The sequence below is a fragment of the Dreissena polymorpha genome, chromosome 15, assembly GCF_020536995.1.
Source record: "Dreissena polymorpha isolate Duluth1 chromosome 15, UMN_Dpol_1.0, whole genome shotgun sequence".
Lineage (NCBI taxonomy): Eukaryota > Metazoa > Mollusca > Bivalvia > Myida > Dreissenidae > Dreissena > Dreissena polymorpha.
This window is the reverse complement of record NC_068369.1, coordinates 37,188,412-37,205,740: the sequence shown is the minus strand read 5'-3', so window position 1 is coordinate 37,205,740 and position 17,329 is coordinate 37,188,412. Positions and strand designations below refer to the sequence as shown.

Below are 17,329 nucleotides of genomic sequence, written 5' to 3'. Positions count from 1 at the left end.
TTGACTGTTAGCCTGGGGCCAGTAGATTTCAGCCCAGGAAACTTAATTTCAAAAGTTGTTTACAGTTGGGCTAAAAAGCAGGGCAAATAGCGTTTTCAAAGCTTGAACAACTCAATCCAATTAAACATAAAATACAAATTGACGACTGGGGATCAATTAGGCCTAGGAAATGATTCAATTCCGGCTCACAACAAGACATGATGCAATAAAAGTCTGTCATGTAGGCAAAATTGTTGCTCAATAATTTAAAGAAAATATATAAAGTATTAGATACACATACCACAACTTGTACATGATTCTAGGCTTGTTAATCTTTAGCAAGGCAACCAAAATTATAAAGATGGTTACCAGTGCAGCTACCCATTTCGAAAAAAGAGACATATTGTTGTTATTTTGTCTAAGTTATCTCTAAAACATATATTTGAGGATAAACAGTGCACACACATCTCGACCTTTGCTTTAAGACACACTCTTTATAAATTTGAATGGGTTGTGTTCATTTCAAACTTGCGAAGAAACAAAATATAACTTAATTTTGAAACTGAGTTGCGTCTAAGTTTATGCAATAGCGAACAACATCATTGTCTTCAGCGCTTTGATTTAACATTGTCAGCACTTGAACTTTTATACTTCAAAGGCTATGTTCTCATATTTAGTAATTTATAAATGGCTACCATATTGCATTCTGTGCAATTGTAATTTTATATATGTTGTTACCAATCCGGATAGTAGTTTAAACATAATATTTTCTTTCTTTATTTCAAAATTGGCCTCTAGACATGTTAAAAAATTAAGTTTCAAACACTACGTAGATCAAGGAGTTGAATCGTGACCTCATTTAAAATGCACGACATTCCATCCCGCTAGGTATGAAGGACAGTTCGCGGTCAGTATGTCCCGGAATCGACATTTCAACGCTACCGAGTTAACTGGAATTATATTTTGACCAGTCATAACTTTAAAATAAGGTATACAGTTTATATAATTATCATGCACACAGTGCATGTCAACAAAATATTATTTATGTACTATCAACATTAATAGTATAAATACTATTTTAGATTGGTTTGATAAAGATTATTTCACCAAAGTGAGCAATATATTTATCATGATCGTGATCAGTATGGGCTCTATCAATAATCGAATCAAATAACAATGTCCGGCACTGCACTAACACAGGTCTGTTAGAATAACGCGCGTGTAAGTATTTTAAATATGCATGGATGATTCGTGTTTGGCGGTTTAACTTTTTTTATATATTTAATTTCCATTCTTTTTGCATACATATATGATAAAAAGAATATACAAATGCGATATAAGCCACGAAATCTTTCGCAACACCCCGTTATTGACTGTCGTCTAATGAAACTAAAGACTGAACGTAAAAAATGCCTTTTTTTATCTCATTGATACAACTTTCGTTCACCAACACACATACAAATCAACGCCCTATATATCATTTTAAAGATATTTCTGGTTGTAATTATGGTATTTAGTTATGGAAAACATAAATACAAAAACAGAAAGTAAAACTGACAGAGTAAATAATTTTTCAAACGTAGAGGCATTTGAACTTATGCACCTAGTTATGTTGGTGCACTTGTTTTGATTATAGTGGAGATTTTAGACGCAAGTGAAATGTGAGGGAATCCTTGTCGGACTCTCCTACGGACAATGTCCCTTAAAAATCGTGAAGAAAGCGATTAGCGTTCATATCGTAATAATATTCGCCCTATATCTCGACTCTCCTCGCTGCGAAACGTCTTAGCGGGTCACATAAATACAGAACCCGCTAAGAAAATGAGCCGCGAGTAAGGTCGAGAAAAAGAGCGAATATTAATAAGATGTAAACGCTGATCACTTTCTTGCTGATATGGAGTGGCAATTATACAGATAATACAAGTAATAGTATATAAAACGGCGAAAATACCTGTCTCGGCATGGGCGTCGCCATCTTGATTGTCACGTGATTTCCCCCTCTGCTCATAGTGAGGGTAAACCAAATCTCACAAGTTAACACCGTCTGACTTGAGAAGGCTACGATACGTAATGTTATATAGAAATCATTTAAGTACGGTAGAAAAACAGGTAGTTTTGGTAATTTCATTGTAATGTTGTTATCTGAATAAAACACACTTTACAAACACGTTACTCTTGCTTATTTTTATGTATTAAATACAAAGTATGCTTCGGCCATCAGTTTCATTAATGTAAACATAAAAACAAGCAGTGTCGACAAGACGTCAACTTCATACATTAATAAAACTTTTGCGGTTTATAAATAACACATGATATTACACAATACAAAGATGATTCCGATTAGAAGCAACGGCCTATCAGTAGCGATGTAATTCTATTTTTAATCATAACGTTGTTTGGGTATTAACTTTTAGCGGTATTTTCCGTTTATGCTTGTTATTTGTTGTTGTTTTTTTTTCGTTCTATACAATTTATTATCCTCGTCAATAGGTTTTGGGGATCGAGGACATACCTCTTCACACCAATACATCAACAAATTATATATATAGAAGATACTAATGCATGATTTACAGTTTTGCATGGTAGACTAGTGCAAATAACTGCATAATAAAAAGGACTGTTATAAACGCAATACATGAATACCATTTACAGTATATAAATATTACATGGCTGACAGGGTGACAGTAAATTTGTCAACTTGAGGAAATACTGTCAACCGAGGCGAAGCCAAGGTTGACAGAATTTTTCCGAAAGTTGACAAATTTACTGTCACCCTGTCAGACATGTAATATTTATTGTATTATACCGAATAAACTATTCAAACATGAACAATTTATATGAACCATGAACAATTTTAATATTCAATAATTGAATTTAATTTCAGCAATGAACAACCATTAATATGTTGAGTGGTTCAGATTTACGGGCAGAGCAAAATGAACTTCGCTTTATTCGGCACCGACCTAGTAGATCTAATCAATTTATCCCATCAATTTTCTTAGTCGTCAATTATTTCTTTGAAAATATATTACAGAACCAGCTTTCCGTATTTTATTTACATCACTTGATTACGCAATTTATGACGTACTTGTGTGACGTCATTTCGGTGACGAAACATTTTGGGACAACAATATCACGCCGGGTATGCGAATACTTCGTTTACGGATGGCACTTCACTTACAGAGAACAACAAACGCCACGCGCGAGAGGTGAGTTCTTCAGTTCTTTTGTATTTATGTTCTGTTTATTTGGTTTTTAGACACAGAACATTGTTTGGGTGATTAATGGTATAGCACTTCGTATTGCGAAGAAAGAAATTCGCGGAAAAACGGTGAATTATTTAAAAAAAAAACGATAAAATTTCATCGATAATCAGCATGAATTGAATGATCAGTACATATTTAAACAAAATAAACATACTTGGAAATAAATCAAGAACGTGCTTACTATTCGAAATAAAAGATCAATATATCCAGTAATGTTACAACATGTTACATTTTAGTTTACTAATGTATTTGAGAAAATTCAAATGTTTTAAGAGTCGCATGCACATTTTTCATCTGCACTTCGTTTACCGATCATCTAAAAAACAATGGCACTTCGTTTCCTGACATCTAGACACTTTTTTCCAGATATAACACACTCGTATTTTTTTAATCAAAAATGCAGAATTCGCTGTGGAATACTGTTAAAGTAAGCAGGCAATAAATAAAAATGTATGTACTTAGTACGCAAATAAAAAACGATTAACCGAAGCATGTTCTTATCCCTTTGAAATATGATTATGATTTGGTATAAATGTGAAAGATAAATGTTAAACAAATTGGATATGTCTAATGAGTAAAATCTATATGACCATATATTTTAAATTACGTTCTAAGCGGTTGATCTAAAGATTTATCTTTATGTCCAAATGAAGGTACTAAGGCTATTTTCTTTTATTTTAGATAGCATGTCATGAATAATCACTCTGCTTAAACTGCCTCTCAGAGATTAATATCAGCAGCGATGCAGGTTCGAAATTCTATTGGAACTTTTTGGCTCAATGCCAATAAACGAAAATAGCAATAAAAGACCGGGCGGGGTTGATTTAATCACACGATAGTGGTGTAAAAATTATGCATATCCGTCTTTTTTTAATATAAACACAACACATGCTGCATATGAAGTTCTATCCAATATAGCACCCTAAACTTCGTTTGTGTGGGTATACTAAGTACTGACTCCATAATATGACATTTAAACATTTTATGTACGCATTCCTTTTTTTCCAGAATCAGTTGATTTTACGATTTAATTTTAACCGTGATTCTTAAAACTCAACCAATACAGTGATTTAGGGTCAGGTGAATCGCACTTCGAGCAAACGTTAGCGTTGCGTAATGGGAAGTGCTCCCTATAAGCAGGGCTCAAAATACAGGGAGTTTTACCATTCTCTTTTTAATTTTGTTGCTACGCATAAGTATCGTCTTGATGATGCGATTCAAATAAGTACAACCGACATAGGATTTTATGAAGAACAAATGTGTATTTGCGTCATAAAGACCCCTTCACTACCGTTATCTAGAGCCCTGCTATAAGTAAAATTAAACACGATTGTGTTGATTCGCATTATCCGTACACATTTATTTAATAATAAATATTATCTTATTTGAAAATTGCAATTATAATAAACATAGTATAAATTAATAGTCATGTGATTTTTGAAAAATATATTTTAAAAATGTTTCGTATGAATAGCCATAATATAAATAAATGCATTTGAGGTAGAAGATAAAACTCAGTTATTAGAGTGCCCGCTTTGTTGAAAGTCTCCGTAATCTGAAGTGCCCTTTATCGGTAAACAAAGTGGCTGCAACTTTATGTATGCCACCTATTACAAAATGTACTATCTTTGTTTATATTTCATTGAATGCTATCAAAATTTCAGTATTTGAAGCACAGTAATTACTCTACATGCTGGAATAGCAAAAAATTTCTTGCAATAATTCTAAGTAGTTTTATTTTGTTAAAATGTTTACTGTTCATCCAGTTTATGCTGTTTTCCGATCAAATTTTCTATTTTTTGGGCAAAACTGTTCCATTCTTCCGTGAAATTGTGTATTCCCAATACAAAAGGATACACCATTTATCAACTCGACCATGTGTCTTGTCTTAAAAACTAATCTTTAGGATATAACTTTAAATAAAACAGAGGAACTTACCTCTAGCGCGTGGCGTTTGTTGTTCTCTGTTCGTGAAGTGCCATCCGTAAACGAAGTATTCGCATACCGGGCGTGAATATGGACGTGGTGGGTTTTTTTAACAGTAAAATATTTGTTTAAAGCATCGAACGAATCCAAAACGTATTTCGGATTGTGTGTTTGTCATGCATAACACCTTAAGAACAGACACTGGAAGTGTATATCGTTGAAACTTTATTGTCATTAGCATTGGATTAAAGTTGCCTTTGAGGTAAGCGTGTCGTTTATACTAAATTGATTTTCTTTTTGACTCCTGTCAAAGCTTAAATAATGGCATTAATCTATTCTACCGCACAGTTTCAGATGCAATCGATATTTTAATTATCCAAATACAACGCACACGCAAAACTGCGTACTGCGCATGCGCGAATGGGACAGTATAATTTTCGAACATTCCGCACGTGATTGCTAAGGCAGCGGGATACAGTATTTTTTGTCAGTTAATTTTTTCCCGCTGGTGGCACGTGATTGCTATGGCAGCGGGATACAGTATATTTTGGCCAGTAAATTTATTCCCGCTGGGTCTGACAGTATTTCTATGTCACGATGGCCTATGGGAGTTTAGCATTGTAAATAAAAGTGAGGTATAATAATTTTAAATATACGTCTGATTTATGCAAGTCACAATGCAACATTTACAGTATTGCTTAGTAGCCAAGTACTCGCATTACATAATAAGAGTTATAAAAAAATGCATGAAAGGAACATACTTCTTGCAACATGTAGTGAAATTAACAATATATGGGATAAATTATGCAAGTCACATTTTTTAACGATACAGACTAGCAAAGTACCCCAATCTTTATTTAAGGTTATAACACAAGAATCTAGGTTGCAGAAGACAGTTAATGCTTGTTATATCTGCACAATAGCATTTTGAACTTTTTTTACAAACTTTCACCTGATTTTTGGGTCACAGTTTAGGAAACATACATTTGTTATACTCAAGTATACGAGAAATACTACATTTGATTGCAATTACATGTTGAATGGCATGTTTTAACACGTTATTAACCATTCGTTCGCATTATTGGGTATTGCTAATTTATGTTTCGGCGGTGTCCATAGGTTAACGTTAGTCTATTTACGGAGTCGGGTGAAATATATCTATAGACCGAATCTGTTATAATTATGTGCTAAATCATCGGTGTGATTTCTGTATGACTATCATTCACTTACGAATTGAATTGCATTTTCAGCATTGTATTCGTATATGAACTGTGAAAAGGGGGCTTAATGCATGTGCGTAAACTGTCGTTCCAGATTAGCCTGTGCGGTCCGCACAAGCTATTTCGAGACGACACTTTCCGCTTTTATGATTTTTCGTTTAAAAATGGTCTCCTCTCAGCAAAAATCTTGTTTAATTGGAAAGTGTCGTCCCTGATAAGCCTGTGCGGGCTGCACAGGTTAATCTGAGGCCACACTTTACGCACAGACATTAAACCCCTTTTTCACAGAGCACGGTACATTTTTAAGTCAACTGTCGAGCAAATAATGCCTCCTTAGCCCACACACATCGAACTTCTTATATTAAACTTAATTACTCTGATGAGTATAATATGCCATTTAAATATTCAAATGACCGCTTAGGAACTTAATCCCCTTAACTGCGAATCCGCTTGAGCATCGCTTTGGAGAAACCGGGCTTCATGCATGTGCGAAAAGTGTCGTCCCAGATTAGCTTGTGCAGTCCGCACGGGCTTATCTAGAACGACACTTTCCGCTCGAATGTCATATTTCGTTTATATTTGGTCTCTTCTAAACCGAATTCAGTACGGGCGTAAATTATCGTCCCCGATCATCCTGTGCGGACCACTGTAAGCAAATGCACTAAGCCCCGTTTTCCCAGCTCATATATACTTTTGTCCGAACACCAGTCTACAAAGAACCCTTAGCCCCGTTTTCCCAGGTATAGGATCATATACACCGTTTCACGGATGCCAGTCTGCAAAGAACATTTAGCCCCGTTGTCCCAGGTCGCGGAGTATATTCAACTATGCCCGGATACAAAAGTTATTTCAAGGAAAAAAAACAACAACAATTAATTCGAAATAGAACGACATTGCAATAATAGGTGGTGGGTTGATTGTGTTCATCTCTTGAACATTAAAGCAAACGCACAACAATTGAAATTAAGGAAATTAAAGCGATGTTAAGAGCATATTATATAAGAATGAATGACATCATGTGTTGTCATGAATTGATGGGTCATTCGTGTTTAAATTATAATAATAAATGTAGCCAACAATTAGTGATTTAGTGACTTGTGAAATATGCTGACGTGTTAATCTGCGATTTCTGTGAAACGAATGTGCTGTACATATATTTATAAGGTGAACTTAATATGGCATGTATTATTGCAAAAATATTGACAGTTGCCGACGACACAGCCATGAGTGAAAATAAAAAAAAATATGATCACGAGGGAATTAAAATCGATATTCCACCGAATCCAACAGATTTTCTTTTTATTTAATGCTTTTTTTTCATAGTTTATTATACATTGCTAAAGAGTTCAACTTAAAAATTTCGCTGGGATAATGACGTCATTTAGTCAAAAAATGACGTCATTTCACAGTAAACAATGAAAATTATCGATAATTTTTACTGATAATTTTCATTGTTTGAAACAGTGAAATTATCGGTTTTAATTCACTGATATTTCTCTATAAACCACCGGAAAGCATTAAATAAAATTGTGTTATTTTCACTGCTGTTATTACACTGCAGAAATGTCATATTTTATCATTAGGCATAAAAGAAATACGCACAATATCTACGAGTAAGCGGTCGATAGTCGCATCATTTGGTAAACATAATAATAATGTTCAATGTCAAATATCTCTAAAAGCAACAGATGTAAGGTGTCTTCTGATTGGCTAACACTCAAGGGTAGGTGAAAATTGTACGTCAAAGTACATTTCTCGTTCTACCTAGTAGGTCTTGTAGACTTTCGACGTCATGGTACGTCATATAGACACCTCAGTCTAAGTACTGGTTCTACCCACGAAACAGTTTGTTTCATCAAATGTCTCAATTCCACTTGAAAGCTTGCTAAAGCAGTTGCATTTAGCATACAGTACACTGATTTAACATAATCAAAATTATGTGATGTGTCAAATCAATTTTGATTTACAAATTGTATTCTTATTTATTATCAATGTATAATTATGTGTAACAGCATAACAACATCCTTGTTTCGCAATTAAAAAATTTAATAAATAAAGGTATCTTGCAGGTTTCTTATTTTTTTCGCAAACTATTGTTAAATAGTTTAAATTTTGTCGCCATTAAAAAACAAGCCATTTTTTAGCAATTCTTATATCACAGTCTAAACTGCATACACTTATCTCTATAGTTACAATTTGAATGCAAATATAGAATGCATCATGTTATATCATCCATATTTTTTATTTAAACATTCAAATAACGCATAGTTAACACAGAACATATATAAAAGGTATGTGGTATTGTGTGGAGATACAAAACACTATGATTTATTTGCACATAAAATAATAGTTACAAAATAAGTAATACTAAAACACTGTCATCAACCTACAACAGTACAAGAATATTAACGTATATGAAAATACAAAGTGGTGTTATTTTATTACCTTTTACAAATTTAACAATGCTGGTTTTGTACAAGCCATACAACATTTATCATGGATTATAAAGTAACAGCCAATTTATTAATTGCACAGTAGAAAGGAAATCATATTAATTGCACTATGCATTTACTAAACAAGCTATTTGCTACTGTTTAGAATTACACTTACTAAACATGATCACAACAGGTACTTAGTGCTTTAACATACTTGTGGTCAGTTTTGTATTACTAGTTTGACATTTATTGGCAGACACATGTCGATATACAGACTAAATTTGCATTGGAACTTTCATATTTTTTTAGCATAATTGCCCTTCAAATTGTTAATTTAACAACCCTTTGACAGTGTTTGCACATCTAATCTTATTAGACCATAGCTGATTTTTGTTTATAGATAGACATATATAGACTTTTCAAAGTTCTATAAAGTTCACACATGTTTCATCCAAGTAAACCAACAAAACCAATAAAGATCACCACAGATAATAACTGTGTTTATAGCTTGGACATTGTTCAGGAATCCCTCCTTTGTTGATTTCTGTTAACCAAAAATGTCAGTTTTTCTGGATAGAATGGCTTGTGGGACGCCCAGCTCTTGCCTTGGCAGAACAGCTTCTTAAAACGGAAAACCAACAAATATCTTAAAACTTGATCAATAATGCAGACAATTTATACATGTCTTGTTTTTTGTTGATTTCGAATATGGAAGATTTTTTACGTAAGATTTGGTACGAAAATCCAACGGTATCGGATTTTGTGGTTTTAGGCCTTAACTTATTATAGTGATATGTAACCTTTCGGGATATCGGTAAAGCGCGAGCAGACAAGGTGTAAATACGCTAAAAATTAAAGCTAAAAGACTAAACAGTTAGATCGGAATATTTTTAAATTTTGTGAATAAATGTGTTCCTGATGGATTACAACGACAACTTACCAGAAGAGCGCTCATGATTACACGTAAAACTTCTTTCTGAGAGCGAATGGAAAATGCGTCACGAATTCTGACAAATAAACAGTAGGGTGTCGTTATTGAATGCCTCGAGAATACTTGAAGAATAGAGATGCAAACTATAATGTTTAAAACAAATATTTTTTAACAAGCGTTTGTGATTTGTCAGGATAATAATAACAATACGATATCGAAAAGATCAAAGCAAATACATTCGACAGAAATCTGAGATTCGGCAATATATTTAAGACGGGTAATGTTGATGTAAATTGTGTTTGGTAAAGACTGTAACTATAAGTAGTGAACCAGTCTTCGGCTTACACCCACTGAAGATGAGTATTCAGGGGAGATAATTAAGTAATGACTTAATTCTGGAACGGTTGCGAAGGAAAACAAATAATGCGAGAATATTTATTTCGATTCGCTACACAATTATGATGTCGATGATATAATTTTTCCTGAGGTATGAATTTACCTGTGATTTAGCATATATCAAAGTGTTTTGATTTATTCCAGGTCATTAATAGCATCGCGAAAATATATGTCGCGCGGCAAATTTTTTTGAGACGCATCCCTATGTGGTATTCTTATGTAATTTTATGTCTAAATTTACATATGTATGAACGGTCAACGCCCGCTTCGCGGGCTTTTGTCCGTAATAATTGTAAACACTTACGTTATTTTATAACTTTTCTTTTTTCGTCACTCGCGGTTGACAGTCCCTTTAAGGGAGTGCCAATGACCCAACGTCTCTGATTTCAACTCCCTGGGTTTTCTGTTGGGGTGACCTCACCCTTAGCCTTTGCCGATCCAACGACAAACCACAAGGCAGTGGTTTCCTACTTAACCCAGTAGGCAGGGAACCTTATAACACTGGGAACACAGGGGCCATTTTACCGTTTGGCTGGGGGTCTGTTCATGGGCATCAAGGCATTTCCACACAGCGTTGGGCCTGGCATGCCGCATGTCTGGGGGCAGACCACCTCCGAGTCCCTGAAGTTCAGCCTGAGGCCGCGAGGTGCTCAGTTGACGTGTGTCGCCAATAGAAGGTACTACATAGGACTTGTACTGGCCGTGAAGACTTACGCACTCGGCTTCATTTTCGCTCAGGGCTAGCCAGCGGTTTAGACTGAAAGCGAAGGTGACAACCACTCAAGGCCCAACACTACACACAAGACGCATCAACAGACCTATTGACACGCGTGTTGTATTGTAATCACCCGTTGTCATTTTTCATCCAATCTTGTTGAAACTTTGTCAAAATGATTATCTTGGCACCATCAAGACCGAGTTTTAATCCGGGTCACGTGCTTTTAAAACAAGGTCAAATCTTAGGAAAACATTGTAACCACTCTAGAGGAAACGTGTATGACTCAATGATGGCACTTTGTAAAAAAAATAATTGAGACACCATCTATTGTGTGTGGGGGGGTGAGAAGGAATAACAAACTCCTCAATCAAAAATATGAATATGATTCACTTTTAAGCTAATAAAGCCTTAACTTAGAAATAATGTTTGAACGTTTTTAGGCAGAGTTTGTTTCTGTGTTACGTTCTTCCAAAACAAGGTCTCTAGGTCGAATCTTTCAAAACCCGTTTTACCTTTCTAGAGCTCACATGTAAGACTCAATCGTGATGCAACTTTATCATAATGTTTTTTAGACATTATCAAGGCCGAGTTTGAATAAAGGTCACTCTCGTCCCAAAACTATGTCATCTGGTCCAATGTTATGAACACTTTATTTAAGGAAATATTTATGAATCACTCTGAATGAACTTTAGTTGGAATGTTTATCATGACTTAATCTTGACCGAGTTCGAACCTGGGTCACGTGCGTCCCAAAGCTAGGTCACAAGTTAACATATTGCATTGTTTTGTGCTCAACCATCATGGCCAGTTACGAGCTAGCGGAAGACCCCATAGTGCATTGTTTTTTGCTCAACCACATAAGCGAGAAACGAGCTAGAGGAATACCTTATAGTGCATTGCTTTGTGCTCAATCAACATGGCGAGTTACGAACTAGCGGGATACTTCATAGTGTACTGTTTTGTGCTCAACCACCATGGCGAGTTACGAGCTAGCGGAAGACCTCATAGTGAATTGTTTTGTGTTCAACCAACATTGCGAGTAACGGTTGGCGGAAGACATCATAGTGCATTGTTTTGTGCTTATCCAACATGGCGAGTAACAAGCTAGCGGAAAATCTCATAGTGCATTGTTTTGTGCTTAACCAACATGGCGAGTTACGAGCTAGCGGAATGCCTCATAGTGCATTGTTTTGTGCTCAACCAACATAGTGTATTACGAGCTAGCGGAATACCCAATAGTGCATATTCTTTAATGACTGTAGACATTAAGAAGGCCATGCCTGTTGTGCTAATTATTTTAAAGATGCGTATGCAAGTCATTGTTAATTATGATGATGGTGATGCTAATGCTGCTGCAGCTAATGCTGCTGCTGCTGTTTTATTCTGCTTTTGATGCTTATAATTTTGCTGACAATGAAGACGAAGAATGAGAATACGATGATAAGATAATACGGATACGGATGATAATCATTTTGTTGTGTTTTTTTGTTGATAAAGAGGATCCTTGTGGTGGTATTGACGTTTACAAAAATTGCTTCAACATCAAATTTCGATGTATTGTAATTATAGTCAATACAGAACATTCTGCAGTTCTATAGCGGATAATATGTTACAAATCCTTTTTGTGGTATTGACGAAGATTACATTTCGATTTATTGTATGTTTAGTCAACTCAACAAAACTTTGCAGTTTTAGAGCGTATTAAATAGCAATTACCATACATTAGAAAGGCAATAATATTATGTTGTTAATTCATATGTTAAAAACCGATACCTGAAACAAAGACTTTGATAATAACACTATTTAGAGATTTATAAGCATTTCATGTTATGACTATTTTAATGTGGTATTCAGGATCGGGAATCACGTTTTGGTTTTCAATGCGCAATGTAACAACGACACATTTTTTGAATTATTGAATAGAACGATCAGCGATAATGATGTCTACTGTGTTTGTTCACCCTTTCAGCAACTGTTCACGACACTATACAATCCAGCGGACAAGATTCGAAGGTGGCAAACTACGATCCGAAGTCACCGACAACACCCGTGACATCATCAGCGGGTATCACAGAGTTTGTGACGTCACTAGTGACATCAGAAACTAACGGTGTCGTTGATTTAACCACTAGCGCAGCAAACAAATCATCTGATTTGCACTATTCCACCAGCGACACTAAAGTCGTGTCAATGGTAGTCAGATCGCCTAATTAGGATGTAAAACCCCACCCAACGCCCCTCAACCCATCCCCATCTACCAGAATAACAGTTCATATTAACTTTTGGTGCATACTAATTACCGCAGAACCTAAGGACATAATGCAGTGTAATTTGTTTGCATACCGTTTAGTGTTTGTGCAATGCTTTATGTGTATGTTCAATTTAATGCTGAATATGGTTAATCATACCCCTTTTTATTTAGGCCTATCATGTATTTGTGTGAAATTGCATAAGATCAAAACTGTAATGATGGGCATTCAGTGGGTGTTTTCTCCAGATAAACCAGTGATGGAAGAGAAAATCCTCATAGAGCTTATCAACGTGTGTGTTACGTGGTAACGGCGTTTGTGGTCACCGTCATTTTCTGCTGCAGAATCAAACGGTATCCCCTCCTTTCGCATTTCGAAGCTTATGTTGCCCTTCCGCACCTTGGTACTGAATATATCTGTTTCATTTTAGCCATACATTCTTACACTTGATTATAATAATGTATCTTAAACACACACATGCGTTATATTTTAATGTAACTGCGCTTCAAAATGTCAAGACTCTCGCGTCCATGAACTGAATGACTAATGCAATCTAGTTACGTAATATCAGAAGGAAAAGGCGCACAGCTTGTTGATTCGTTTTGCCTTTAGTTAAACATCAAAAGTAACTGATTATTATTTTGCGGCTATTATTATTATTATACGATAAATTGGTTAGAAATATATTAATTCAATGCTTGAATGTATTGAAATGCAGGCACACATGAAATTGGTTTGCGATTCAGTTGAACGAGATTGATCGTGTTAATGTCCTAACTGCCTTTGACATTCCTTTGACATTTATCAGAAGTGAAACGTCCAGAACGTAGTCCGCTATGTACATGAAGTGGCACTGTAAAGACTGGTAGTCATGTAAAGCACACGTTTACATGACACCTAGAGTTTCTTTCTTTAAAATCATATAGCTGTAGGATTAAATCAGAATTATTGCGGGTGTACCTTACAAGAAACCGAACAAAGACCGCAGGTCAAACCTCTCCGACGGCTTATCCGAAACGGATGCAATAACGGCTCGTCCTAGAACGGCACGGTCTCGGTCGTCCATTATAGAACGCGAATACGACACGATTTCAAATTCCAAAGCGACGGATAAATCCAAACGCCAGGTGGCGGTGGTGAAGGCTTACAGTCACGTGGCAATAGTCCCATCCAATCAGAGACGCGAGAGCAATTCAAATATGGAAAATGCATACGACATGTCCACTTTGAATAAGCAAACGACCATGACAATAACACACCAGGGCGGTACTGGCAATGTTAACGGTCATCTGGGGGTTACATAGCTGTACATAGGTGACACATTTTATATGCTTTATAATGTTGTTTTTTCCTCGTTTCTAATACTTTGAATTGTTATCGAATCTATATAAATTTTAACTCAAACGGTTTGCGCAAACATACACGCTTATATGTTGCATGCATAGTATTTTCTATTGAATATATGCTATTTGTTTCCATAGAAGTTCTTCCTGTCTTTTTCTGAACTGAAATAGTGATACACTTTGTTATACATATGATCCCACATTCAATTTAACATAAAGATATGGAAATTTGTGAATGTGGCATCAGGTAAAATAAATACTGCTTCATTTATAAAATGTAATTGGATATTTTTGGAACGATTTAAATTTCTGCAGTAATGATAATTGTTTAAGATTCATTAAGTGTTTACCTACACGTTTCCAATATGGCCTAGGCATTTTCAATACAGAATAAACCTTTGTTTTGTGTGAACATGACTTGTCGGTTACTATTCGTTGCTATTATAATGTTGTCAAAGTCCTTCGAGGCGCATACTTTTGCATTTACATGTTGGAATATGAGTTTTCAGTTAATATCATTTGTAAATCACTATGGAAGCAAGATACTACCTCGTTAAAATTCAACTTTACAAGAGCTGCTGGCCATAATTTATATTTGTTATTGGGAACTAATTTGAGAACACATGTGAACAAATGTGAAACCCTGTTGAAGGTGAGTTGCTCACGTCAATGATTCAAGTGCTGATATAGTAAGTTGTTTTTATATGAGCCTAACTCTGTGAAAACCACTCTTAAAGCATGTGCGTACAGTGTCACTCCGTATTAGCCTAGTCTTATCAGGGACGACACGTCCACCTTATACTGATTTTTTTTTGTCTAAAGGAAGTCTCTTCTTACCTTTAATCTAGTTAAGGCGGAATGTGTCGTCCATAATAACCCTGTCCGGACTGCATTGAGGTCGTTCTCCCAGATCGCGACTCATATTTAACCCTTAACCACTGAGATATGTATATAACCCTTTACCACTTAGATACGTTTTTAACCCGTTACCACTTAGATACGTTTTCAACCCTTTACCAATTAGATACGTACATGTATTTTACCCGTTACCACTTAGATACGTATTTAACATTAATATGATGCTGAAATATACCTCTTGTTGAATCTGATTCTAATTTATTTCAGTATCTTTTGCACTTGCAATTCATCGTTGCACAGGTACAGCTACTTTATATCGTATTTTAGCCAAACTCATTTCCATACAAACTAAATAACGTTTTCAACGGTCTTGAGTTATGACATAATTCCGTCCCCAGATGGCAAATGTCCACACGTTTTTTTTTTATCGAATTGGGAAATGCCAGAAAATGAACATTGGAGCAATACTAATATAACACTGAGAATAATTGTAGACCGATTGGGAATCTTATTTTAAAATATTCTTACAATTCATGTTAAGCGAGGAATGGACAAATACTGAAGACTATTCAAGCGGTTTAAACAACTAAATTGTGATTCATTTTAGCAACCAGAAAACAATTTTTAAACGAATTTAAATACATTAAAAGTATTCCGTATTGAAACGTCGCTATATACCGCAGCCAAGTGAGATTAGTTTAAGACTCCACTGATAATGTATAAACCTGCAAAAAGAAACACGCTAATGCATAAATATTTGGGTTACTCCATAATGCTTCAAGAGTATAAAGATCAACACAATTGTCTTTTTAAACTAACTTCTCCAAAACGTATGGCGGTAGGGGAACAAAAACTTGTGTTTGTATTGCCTTTCTAGCTTACACCAGTTTATTTCCACTTGTTTAGCGTTATTCAATGACACAAATCATCCTTGTATTTTTTCCCTAAAATATCTGCTATTAAGTACATTTTGCGAAAATTATCTTAAGTGCAAAACAGATTAAAAACTCGACTTTGAACACCAAAAGAAAAATAGTTTAGGGTCGGCACCAAATAATTTCGGACGCATGTGTTGGTTGACTCAGTAACATATTAGGCCTTATATTGAGTTTATCATATTGTTTTAATTCAATCAAATTTAGTAATATGTTTGTATATGTAAGAAGTGTGTTATTGTGATAGAACTCTTCCATGTCTGAACGAAAATGCAGACGGCTCAATGTTCTCTGTTCTCTATGCATATTTGGAGGTTCAAATAGAAACTACATGGCAAATAAAGTACATGTATTTTAGTGTACGTACTTGCATACAAACACTTCCTGTGGTGTTAAAAAATGACATTTTAAAAATAAAATTCAATGCAAATTTAATGAATTACACTGTTTATAGAAATCATTTATAATTTCGTTGAATATATTTTAGTGTAGATTGTGACATGTGATTGCGTATCATTGTACTGACGACCAAAACATAAGAAATCTAACCAAATAAAGTTGCTGATCTTTAGGATTCAAACCAATTAGAATTATTGTTCTTTAGGAATCAAACAATATATAATTGTTGTTATTTAGGAATCAAAACAAATAGAGTAGTTGGTCTGTGATGCAAGTAACGTAACACATGGAATTGTATAAACGAATAAAGTAATTTAATGAAGCTGAGCCACTTGTTCAAATGAGATAAGCTTTATTTTAATATAGACATGTGAAAATACCTAATAATTTTATAATTTTATACGTTGATTTTGTTTAAGAAATTCATTCAAAAATTAGAACATACACTAAAACCTAAAACAATATCTATTGTCCGTATTTTATCCTTACCATGAGAAAGATAAGACAACACCAAGTTTACTAGTTCGGATCAAAACGCACATATTAAGAATATATATATGGATATAAGGGAAGAATTCATGTGGTACAAATATGTCAGCTGCGGGAGGCGGACTGCTTCGTATATCGTCTGCACCATGCTTAAAGTTACAGGTCATTGGTTGAATAAGTCGAAA

The 17,329-nt window shown here is 35.0% G+C and overlaps 1 long non-coding RNA gene across 1 annotated transcript; it reads left to right on the top strand.

Moving 5' to 3' along the window:
* Window positions 1-3,108: 3,108 nt before the first annotated feature.
* LOC127860521 (uncharacterized) lies at window positions 3,109-14,875 on the top strand. The gene is made up of 2 exons (XR_008039828.1): window positions 3,109-3,188; window positions 12,841-14,875. It is a non-coding gene; the product is annotated as an uncharacterized LOC127860521 (long non-coding RNA).
* Window positions 14,876-17,329: the final 2,454 nt, after the last annotated feature.